Source organism: Saccopteryx bilineata, chromosome 1 (genome assembly GCF_036850765.1).
Source record: "Saccopteryx bilineata isolate mSacBil1 chromosome 1, mSacBil1_pri_phased_curated, whole genome shotgun sequence".
Taxonomy (NCBI): Eukaryota; Metazoa; Chordata; class Mammalia; order Chiroptera; family Emballonuridae; genus Saccopteryx; species Saccopteryx bilineata.
This window is the reverse complement of record NC_089490.1, coordinates 114,319,626-114,331,758: the sequence shown is the minus strand read 5'-3', so window position 1 is coordinate 114,331,758 and position 12,133 is coordinate 114,319,626. Positions and strand designations below refer to the sequence as shown.

The 12,133-nt window shown below is 37.3% G+C and overlaps 1 protein-coding gene across 5 annotated transcripts in view; it reads right to left on the bottom strand.

Annotated features, from left to right (window-relative positions):
• Positions 1-11,128, bottom strand: part of ATF7IP (activating transcription factor 7 interacting protein) — a 119,250-nt gene extending 108,122 nt beyond the window's left edge. For all 5 annotated transcript variants that reach the window (XM_066264524.1, XM_066264529.1, XM_066264528.1 and 2 more), the window contains exon 1: positions 10,973-11,128. The gene's annotated coding sequence lies outside the window, so the exon portion shown is untranslated. The remainder of the gene's footprint in view (positions 1-10,972) is intronic.
• Positions 11,129-12,133: the final 1,005 nt, after the last annotated feature.

Here is a 12,133-nt window from a genome sequence, read left to right as displayed (position 1 = left end):
TGAATGTATGAATACAGTGGAACAAATTGATAAGTCTTCTCTTCCTCCCCTTCTCTCTCAAAAGGGAAAAAAAAAATATTTTTTTAAACTAGCTATTAAATAAAAAATAAGCCTGACCAGGCGGTGGCGCAGTGGATAGAGAGTTGGACTGGGATGCGGAGGACCCAGGTTCAAGACCCCGAGGTCACCAGCTTGAGCGCGGGCTCATCTGAGCAAAGCTCACCAGCTTGGACCCAAGGTTGCTGGCTTGAGCAAGGGGTTACTCTGTCTGCTGAAGGCCCGCGGTCAAGGCACATATGAGAAAGCAATCAATGAACAACTGAGGTGTCGCAATGAGCAACGAAAAACTAATGATTGATGCTTCTCATCTCTCTGTTCCTGTCTGTCTATCCCTGTCTATCCTTCTCTCTGACTCTCTCTCTCTGTAAAAAATAAAAATAAAAATAAAGAACTTAAAAAAATAAAAAATAACACAAAACATTTTATACTACTCCCACAATGAAAAATTGCAGACATAAAAAAGTAAACATCTCTGATGGTAAAGTTAATACGTCATATTCATTTCCCAGACTTCCATGTTTACATAGGTTCAACTGTCAAGACTGTCAGGGATCCCTGGCTGGGTTATTCAGTTAGTTAGAGCAGTGGTTGGCAAACTCATTAGTCAACAGAGCCAAATATGAACATTACAACAATTGAAATTTCTTTTGAAAGCCAAATTTTTTAAACTTAAACTATATAGGTAGGTCCATTCCTTATTAAGGTAGCGCCTGCACGTGGTGTTTTGTGAAAGAGCCACACTCAAGGAGCCAAAGAGCTGCATGTGGCTCGCAAGCCGCAGTTCACTGACCAGTAAATTAGAGCATTGTTCAATATTCTAAGGTTGTGAGTTCAACCTTAGGGCACATACAAGAATCAACCAATGAATGCATAAATAAGTGAAACAACAAATAGATCTCTCTCTCTCAAATCAATAAATAAAATATTTTTTTTAAAAAATACAAAGACTGTTTCGGAGGCACTATCAACTGTACCCATAGATCTAAGCCTGCCACCCATTTTGGAAAGTGGTCAAAGAAATTCCTGAATCAGTATCTTATAAGACTCAAAAATGCAAATGATAAAAATTCAAAACTGAAAACATTTATATTACAGAAATAAGCTCTAGTACCCTGGTCTCATTTTGCAAAACTTAAAAACTGGAAACTGCTGCCCAGAACTCATACTCTGTATCCATTACAAAATGGTTTCCACCCTGCAACCTGAAGAATATATAAACAAAGTTTAATTTTGTGGAATTCATTTTTCTATACAGAACAAACATGACAGGAGAAACCACTGAATTTACCCTGTACACTGTAAGACAGGGGTCCCCAAACTGCGGCCCCCTGAGGCCATTTATCCGGCCCCCCGCCGCACTTCTGGAAGGGGCACCTCTTTCATTGATGGTCATTGAGAGGAGCATAGTTCCCACTGAAATACTGGTCAGTGTGTTGATTTAAATTTACTTGTTCTTTATTTTAAATATTGTATTTGTTCCCATTTTGTTTTTTTACTTTAAAATAAGATACGTGCAGTGTGCAAAGGGATTTGTTCATAGTTTTTTTTATAGTCCGGCCTTCCAACGGTCTGAGGGACAGTGAACTGGTCCCCTGTGTAAAAAGTTTGGGGACCCCTGCTGTAAGACAATCTGAGAAAGAACATTGTGAAGTAATTTTTAAAGTTTTGGATTCTCAAAAGAACACAGTGAGATCAAATGAGCAAGAATTTTAAAAAGAGAAACTCCTCTAATATGTCATTTCTACATACTCTTGGGAACTGACAGGGACAATAATCTACTTAATATTTCTGTCATCTATTATGTAACTACTGTTAACATATCACCTTAATTTCTAACTATTGATATAACATGCCCCGCAACTGTTAGGAACCTTTACCCTCAAAATTCTATCTGCACAGGACTCCCTTGAAAACTAAGTATGCCAATATATGAATTTTTCACATACCTCAAAATTGAAAATATTGTAACAGAAATATTTTTAAACTAAATCATATACTTCTTCCCCTTCCTGAAAAAGTTAAACTTAACTAAATATTCTCTGTAATTCAGAATCATCAGAGATGGTCAATTACCATAATGATGACTGATTTTATAATGATTACATAATGATTGCATAATAAATACCGATTCAGCTCTAGGAATACTGATTCCTGAAGTAACTTCAAAACTAAGATTTTAAATTCTTGTTTCTTACACTTGAAGTCTCACACTCCTATACTATCAAGATGCTAGCCATCATTTCTTGTCACTATCCATACATATTTCTCTAGTAGCACTTCTCCTGTCCCAAATTTGCTAGTTCTCATCTACTATAACCTGAAAAAAACAAGTATCATTTGTCAGAACTAGCAAAATTTTTCACATCCAGGCAAAGATCACTGTAAAGCCAGTAGCCATGGCCACCATCACAGCCGCATGGCCCATGCAGGTTCGCATTGGATTCAGACAGTCGGTAATGAAACAATGGAGCCAAGAACTGATGGACCATCATCTTTAATCCTAGCTTGCACTCGGCAGGCAAGTAAAAACCCACACTGGGCTCCAAACCCATTCAGTGCTCACAAAGCTACTGACTTATCTGAGTTTCCTAGAATCAAAGGTTTCTAGCTCACCAGACTTATTCACCTCTGTTCCCCATCTCCTTCTCTCTGCACAAACTGGCTTCTCCCTCAACACTCCGCCATCTTGGCTGCTTCGCCTGGCCTCCTCCATGTGGCCTTTCGCTGCTCTCCTACAGCATGGGCCTCTCCTAGAACGTAATCACTCTTCTCTCAGAACAACGTGATCTCTCTTCCTTTTAAAATCTTTAGGCGTGAAAGCCCTCCCTCAACACATATTAACATTATCACGCCCATCTCAAGCAAGAAGGGCAACCAATATTATCACCTGGGAGATGGGCTTCCACGTGGGCAGCGCCATCTTTAACAAAGTGAGCATAACATATTTTATCTGCCCAACAATCACACAAAAACAGTAAAATATAAAAACTTCTGCAATAGATTTTCTTTAAAAAGATCCAAGATGGGAATTTCTCACTTAAAAAAATGTTTAAGAGAACTAACAATATCTTACAATCTCTACCCATTTCCTAGATTTAAATTCCTAAAGCCAACAGTATTTTACTACTTGATTTCTATCTTCCTTATTTTCTTTTCATCAATTCTAAGTGTAACTAGTTCAATAAAAATATTTTAGAAATAACCTGACTTTCTTTCTTACAACCATTATGAAAATGATAAATTAGAATTGCAACTGAAATAAATAACTATTAATCAAGATTTATACACTTCACTGACATCAGTACAAATAGTAACTTTAATGGCAAATGAATTTAAACTAATAACACAGAAGCATCCTTATAAGGAAATACCTTAATGTTACCAAAAAACAAAAACAAAATTTTTTACTTTATTATAACATTAGGTTCCATCCTGACTAGAAAATAAATAACTTTTCAAAATCCTTCCATTAAAAAAAATTTCTATGGCCTGACTGGTGACAGCGCAGTGGATAAAGCATTGACCTGGAATGCTGAGATCACCAGCTTGAAATCTCAGGGTCTTCCAGTCAAGGCACATATAAGTAGCAACTACGACTTGATGTTTCCTGCTTCTCCCCATCTTTGTCGCGCCCTTTCCTCTCTCAAAATCAATCAATAAATTTAAAAAACCTAATAAAAAAGGTTATTAAAAAAATAAAGCTACATTAACCAAAGAAAATTTTCAGTTTCAAGTATTGTAGGACATTTTATCTAAAAAAAAAACTATTTTTCCTATTAACTTCATATTTGCACTATTTTCATGTCACCACGCCTTAAAGCAGATAAAAATAAAAATGTAGGTCCTGGTTGGCAAGCAGCTCAACTGGTTAGAGGCACAAACAAGAATCAACCAATGAATGTATAAATAAGAACAACAAATTCATGTCTCTCTCTCCCCCCCTTCTCCATAAAAATATCAATTTAAAAAACTTTGAAATTAAAATGTAATCCTATATACTCTATCATTTCATTCCTATTAACACTGCATTAGCATTATAAAACCAGTAACAATAAATGAAAAGTAACAGATATGACAAATTTTAGCAGACTTCCTAGAAGCAGTAAAATTTTGGGGGATCTGCAGGATGTAAATCATTCATGAATAAAGAAAAACAAACACTATAAAGATTTTAACTCACTTCCCTTTAGGTTTAATGCAATTTTAAACAAAACTTCAAATTGGTTGGCTTTTAAATATTAACCAAACTAAAAACAATTTTAGTTAAAAATATAAATAATTTGATCAAATGAATCTATGGTTCATTCGCAAAAAACAGAACAGACTAGCTTAAAAAATTGTGAAAAGGAATCATAAGTACACATTTACACAGTTTATAACACTACAGTAAATAAAACAATTCAGTACTGCTACATGAAAAAGGCACAGATACAGAGGTTGTTAACCTGCTTTTAGATTTTATATTACATATACATGGGTGAAGCTAATAAAAACTATAACTCTTTCCCCAGAAAAACATGTACATATACACGCTCAAATAATATTAGAATACAAGGAACTATTTAAACCTATCTATAGAACCCCAAGGCCAATGTACACCAAGTTAAATATCACAAGTAAATAAAGCAGAACTGATAGCTCAAACCTGTTAAGATCAAAAGAACTTGGCCCTGGCCCTCTTGCTCAGTGGTAGAGCGTCAGCCTGGCGTGTGGAAGTCCTGGGTTTGATTCCTGGTCAGGGCACACAGGAAAAGCGACCATCTGCTTCTCCACCCTTCCTCCTTTCCTTTCTCTCTAACTCTCTCTTCCCCTCCTGCAGCCAAGGCTCCACTGGAACCAAGTTGGCCCGGGTGCTGAGGATGGCTCTGGTTGCAACAGAGCAACACCCCAGATGGGCAGAGCACCGCTCCTTGGTGAGCTGGCTGGGTGGATCCTGGTCGGGCGCATGCAGGAGTCTATCTCTTTGCCTCCCCGCTTCTCATTTCAGAAAAATAAAAAAAATAAAAAAATAAAATGAAAGATCAAAACAACTCAAAGTGGCCCCAGTCAACTAGCTCAGTGGTAGAGCATTGGACCCACATGTGGATGCCCCAGGTTTGATTACCAGCCAGGGCACACAGGAAAAACAACCATCTGCTTCTCCACCCCTCCCCCTCTCCCTTCGCTCTTCTCTTCTCCCACAGCCACGCTGGATTGATTCAAATATGTTGGCCTGGGCACTGAGGATGGCCCCTTAACCTCACCTCAGGCACTAAGAAAGCTTTGTTGCTGAGCAATGGAGCAATGGCCCCAGATGGGCAGAGTATTGCCTGATGGGGGCTTGGCAGGTGGATCCCAGTTTGGGTACATGTGGGAGTCTGTCTCTCTGCCTCCCTGTCTTTCACTTAATAAAAAAATAAAGTAAAATAAAAAACTCAAAGCAATAAAAAAAAAGATATGGCCCTGGCCGGTTGGCTCAGCGGTAGAGCGTCGGCCTAGCGTGCGGAGGACCCGGGTTCGATTCCTGGCCAGGGCACACAGGGGAAGCGCCCATTTGCTTCTCCACCCCTCCGCCGCACCTTCCTCTCTGTCTCTCTCTTCCCCTACCGCAGCCAAGGCTCCACTGGAGCAAAAATGGCCCGGGCGCTGGGGATGGCTCTGAGGCCTCTGCCTCAGGCGCTAGAGTGGCTCTGGTCGCAACATGGCGACACCCAGGATGGGCAGAGCGTCGCCCCCTGGTGGGCAGAGCGTCGCCCCCTGGTGGGCAGAGCGTAGCCCCATGGTGGGCGTGCCGGGTGGATCCCGGTCGGGCGCATGCCGGAGTCTGTCTGACTGTCTCTCCCTGTTTCCAGCTTCAGAAAAATGCAAAAAAAAAAAAAAAAAAAAAAAAGATTACCAACACAAAATTCTAAGAAAACCAGATATTTGGGGAAAAAAATAGAACTAGCAACCCTCTTCACACAATACATCAAAATAAACTCCATATATATTAAAATGTATTTTCTTGTTAAGACCATTAAAATATCTAGAAAAAAGTAAACAAAATAGATGAACATTTAGTTCGTATCACAACAGGTAGTATTTTCTAGGCAGAGAAATCCTGGAAAAAATCACAAATAAAAAACCAGTGAATTTGACTATGTAAAAGGTAACATTTTTCAATATATAAAACCATGAGCAGTTTAAAAAACTAATAAACTAAAAAAATGCACAAAATATGAAAAGCAAAAACAAATACCTAGAAATAGCTGTTACAAATAAAAATACCTACCACAAAAAAATATACAAAAACCCTCACACAGCTAGTACACAAAAAAAGAGAAAACTGCATCTATATTAAACATTAAAAAGTTCAAGTTCACTAATTATAGAAAAAAGGAAGTTAATGAGATACTATTTTTCAACCAACAAACTGATGGTGATATGGGAAATGCTGTTCAAAAAAACTAACTTTATATCAATTTTGTAAATTACTTTAAAAGCCCTTTGAGACAGTAGTTTCAAAGAAATACTACAAGATGTAGATCATGATTCATGCACAAAGATGTTCACTCTAGCATTATTTACAATGGAGAATGGGCAACTAGCAAAATGGTGAAGAAAAAAAATGATTTAGTAAGTGCATTGCTGGTGGTTGAGGCCATTGAATTCAGGCAGACTGCGGAGCTGGAAAGTGTAGGGCCGTACCCATTTAGTGAAGGATCGCAAAGATGAAAGAGCAAATACCCAAAAGAAAACCTGCTTTCCCCAGCGAAGGGAAAAGGATCAGAAAAACCTCACCTGGTAGTGGTGAGAGAGTGATCTGGGAGAATCACCCCAAGGGAAAGCACCATTGCCCTACATAGACTATACACACATGGCACTGCCACTTGCTCACGCACTAACCAGACAGTGCTTGCAGCTGATAAATCAGCAAGCAAGCCTAACACAGCTGTTTTCCCCACTATAAGTCACTGAACATTCTTAATAGAGATAATATTATATAGTCATTTAAATACATATTTGAAGAATATTTGATAATTTGGGACATTTTCACAGTATAATATAATCATTAAAAAACACATTCTAAAAAATTATAAGCCCTGGCTGGTAGCTAACTTAGTTAGCATTCTATCTCAATACACCAAGGTTGCAGGTTCAATCCCTGATCAAGGCACATGTAAGAATCAACCAATGAATGCATAAATAAGTAGAACAACAAATATATCTCTTTTCTTCCCTCTCTCTCTCTCAAAGCAATTTTTAAAAAAGAATAAAGTGGGGAAATAGCCATACGATAACACTAAGTTAAAAGAGCAAAAATAAGATTATGATCCAATTAAAAACATCAATATTATTGATCAACTACTGTATTACTGATAAATTGATCGCCTGCAGAAAGTTCACAAAAATCACATTTTAAGAGCATTGCACTATATTAAGTAAAATATACTGCTCACAAAAATTGGGGGATATTTCAAAATGTATATGAAGTGATGAAAAAGAAGCATTTGATTTTTTTTATTAAGAACATCAGAAAAGCAAACAAGTCAAAGAAAGTTGTTCAATTATGCAAATGAGATGCAAAAACAACTTATTTCATTGGTAAAAATGCACTATACAACAGACTGAAAGTACTGGAGTATCTGCACGTTCCCTGATCCCCTAATTTTTGTGAGCAGTATATTTTAATATCTTTATCATACATTAAAATTAAAAATAAAAAAGACAATTTTAATAGTTTATGGCAAAACCAAACATGTTTTTTTGTTTTTTACAGAGACAGAACGAGAGTCAGAGAGAGGGATATAGAAAGGGACAGATAGGAACAGAGAGAGATGAGAAGCATCAATCATCAGTTTTTCGTTGGGACTCCTTAGTTGTTCATTGATTGCTTTCTCATATGTGCCTTGACCTGGGGCTACAGCAGACCAAGTGACCCCTTGCTTGAGCCAGCGACCTTGGGTCCAAGCTGGTGAGCTTTGCTCACACCAGATGAGACTGCACTCAAACTGGTGACCTCGGGGTTTCGAACCTGGATCCTCCGCATCCTAGTCCAACGCTCTATTCACTGCGCCACCGCCTGGTCAGGCCCAAACATGTTTTTTATTTTAAAAAATTATCTTTGGTGGGAGTGAACACAGAATATGCTGTATGGAGATATGCTGTAGAACTGGGTACCTGAAAACTATTTAACTATGTTAACCAGAGTCACCCCAATAAAATCAATTAAAAAAAAGAAGTATTAAATACCTTGCAGGTACCTAAAAAAACCATTAGCTTTAATGAAGTAACCTCTAAATGGACAGTTACACAAGTAAATAAAATAAACCACTGAATTAAATGCAGTGCTTAGTTTAGCATTTTAACTATTTACAGCAGTGGTAGTCAACCTGGTCCCTACTGCCCACTAGTGGGCATTCCAGCTTTCATGGTGGGTGGTAGCAGAGCAACCAAAGTATAAATAAAAAGACAGACTTAACTATAGTAAGTTGTTTTATAAAGATTTATTCTACCAAACTTAGCGAAAACCCTACATAAAGTACTTGGTAATTACTATTATATGCTTTAACTTGCTGTAACTCTGCTTTATAAATTATAAAGTAAAGTTGCTTTCCTACTTTATAAATCACCATTACTGTAGAACCAGTGGGCGGTTAGAAAATTTTACTACTAACAGAGATACAAAAGTGGGCGGTAGGTATAAAAAGGTTGACTTACCCCTGATTTACAGGGATGTACTAAAAGTTCGCTAAATTGAATGAAGTGCTTAATCAAAACTTTTTAGCTGAACTCAATTCTATAATGCTTAAAATTCACAAAACTAAAAAGATTGAAAATAACCTCAGTAACTTTTATTCATTCCTGGAGTAACTTACTTTTATTATTCATATCTGCTGCATCATAACTATCAAACTATCATACTATCATAACTATCAAAGTAAAATTTCAAAACAGGCTTGTACTGACAGAGTCAATGAAGATAGAGTGGATGTTCTGACAACTCATTAATCTTAGTTTTAACTTTATAGAACTATATGTGCCTTTCTCAGAAACTAGACAATAAAACTGTCCTACCAATAAATACTTACATTGTTCATTATGTTCTTCAGTGTTCTCAATACTTCTTTACTATCTTCAACATTAATTTAAGAGGCAATAGTATGTATACTCAAATGAAAACATTAGCTTGAATATATAAAATAGTTCACGTTTCTGGAAACTATTTCCGTTTCCTAAGATCAAAGTTCTTTCCTACACATACATATACACATACAGAAAATACAACATATTTTTAACTACTACAACACCAGAGAAAATGTCAAAGGAGGTGGGGGAGATGTTTGCTGGATAAACCACCCCAGAAGCATAAAAGAGAAGATTGCACAACTGCCCTCTAAATATATTTCTAAGATTGTCCAGAAGCTCAGGACAAACTTCCTGTTTAAAAAAAAGAATTTTTCCTACACTCCATTCTCTCTCATATGTATTTTTTTTTTAATGCACCAACTACAAGCATTCCTTTCAACTACATCTTCTTTATTACTAGTGGTATTTGTATTAAGTAATCAAAACATCCACAAAGCAACCAAGATTACAATGCAATAGCCAGTTCATTTGACTGGGGACTGATTTAAACTTACCAAGAAACTGTTTTTTTTATATATAAATCACAGATGAAGTTTATGAAAACCATTTACAAGTTTTTAGACCAGTAAAAAATAACATGCACAATGGTAGAATGATATAAAATCATATAAACCTTCCTCAGGGGAAGATTTAAATATAGTGACACTACCATTTTAGACTAAAATAATCAATAGCATACTTATAAATACTTTCTTTAAGACAGTAAAACCAGGAATGCACTTACAATTTTAAAAATCAAGTGATTATATTTTATGCACATGTACATGAACAGGTTTTTTGTTTTGGAGGGGGTTGGTAAATCAACTGATTTTATTGATGGTTCACTTCATTTTTTCATTAATGCCTCAGTGTAGTTGGAAGTTCTTTAAATATTCTTTATCAGCAAAATTTATCAAGTTTTATATTTTATATATAACATAATGCTAAGAAAATAATTTTATGAGAGCAACAGAAATGATCTAACTGAAGCAGTATGGACAAGTAAACAGAGACTGAAAAAATGCAAAATTCAAAGGCATGTATGATCAGAGGTACACAGGCTAACTAAAATTAAAACTTCATTGACTTAGGATCAAATATTTTCTAAAACTAAATACCCAAGGAGATCGAGATTTTGTTAAAAAACACCACCATATAGGTCTTTCCAATGCCCCTCCCCCCATACTTCCAAAACTCAAGTCATTTCTATCTTGTAAACATTTCATGATAACAGTACTGGTAACAACAGGGTTAAAAATTTATTTGCAAATATGCAGTTCCAGTAAATGCACTTCCTGTGAGAACACCACTAGGTGCTGATCTTCACCGTCCTAAATATAAACTCCAATCCAACAAAATTCTAAAAGTGAAATTATAATCGAGAACCTTGTCACAATCACTTTTACAGAAAATTAAATGCACAGTTTCTCAGAGACTCGGATAAATAAAACAGTTTGAGGTCGGCATAAAAGTACAACATAAAAGAAACGTTATTCTTGAAAAATGTGAGAATTTGAGGCTCAGAAAATGAAACCCCTCAAGAAAGAGAAAAATTAAATCTAGAACCCAAATGGCGTCCAACAAGAACATTAGATCTTGAAAATGAATATTGCGCTTGCGCAGCCACCGCCCCGCTGGCTGCACAACTGCAGCTAGAGCCCGACCCCGCAATATCACGTGCTCCCATGCAACGCCGGCCGCAGCTCCGCAACCGCGCACGCGCAAACACAACTCCCGCAGCCGCCATAATGCGGTCTTGACTCTTAAAAAATACAATAGTAATTTAAGAAAATATGGTTATAACACTCCTAGGATGCACACATACCTTTCCAAGCGAAAGATGAGGGAGGAAGAAAAGTTCCTTTTCACAGCGCCGAATCGCGCAGCCGAACCCAATGCTGTCGCCTCAGTCTAGCGCGCTTCAGTCGCCGCGCAGCCGCCGCCGCCGCCGCCGCCGCCGCAGATTCAAAAACAAACCCGCTTCTCCCTTGCACGCGCGAGGCCATTATGCAAATTATTGTGGGCGGGGCTATATGATGTAATGCTGGCCACGCCCTCTGTGCTATCAGCCAATAGGCTTACGGACTGGCTGGCCCCCATGCAAATCGCCGGAGCTTTATTTGAATGAGGGAAATTGGCCCCGCCTCCTGCCTGGAAAAGAGGCCGTCTGAGGTGGTGGCGCTGCGCCTTTCAGTTGCAGTGTGAGGTGTGTTTTTCAGCCTAACTTCCCTCCACCAATGAGTTCCACTTTGTGAGCGCCCTCTATGAGCCTTACAAAAAAAGGAAGGGAGGAAAAAAGTAGGTGAGAGTTAAAAGAGCTGTGGGAAAGATTTTTGAAACAGGCTAGAGTATGTTGATTTTTCATTATTTATATTAAAAATTCACAAAGTATGCTTTAAACTGTATAAATAATGAGGTAATGAGGAAAACATCTTTTCTTTTAGTTGTTCTGTGCCAGGGAAAGCACTTAATCATACACTTCCACCAAAATTTGCAATCCTCTTATTCAATTTTACATTGGGAGACAACACTTAAGCCAGTGGGATGTAGTGGAAGGTACTACTCTGCTGGGACGTCTGGGTTCACATCCAATTTGTTCAGGTAACCTGCCTGTTACTTGGAATAAGTGTGGTACTCAGTTTTTTCACATCTAAAATGGTGATAATGCCCATAGTTAAAATCAGTTGGGAGAAATGAATGATAGGATAAAAGTAAATGTGTTTTGTAAAGCAAGAAGAGCCTGACAAATAGATCATAAGGTATGGTTATTAAATTTTAATGTAATTTCTCCCTTAATTTATTTGTTTAATATTTATTTAAGAATCACACTTATTTTAGGTGCCTATCCTCCAGAAATCTGTATTACGGTGGAGGAAACAGAAAAGTAAACAGAAAATGTTTGTAAGTAATAAGAAATTAGTACAAAGTGGTTAATACTTAGTTTTATAATTGTGGCCTCTCAAATTAGTTGATAATGACTGGCTTT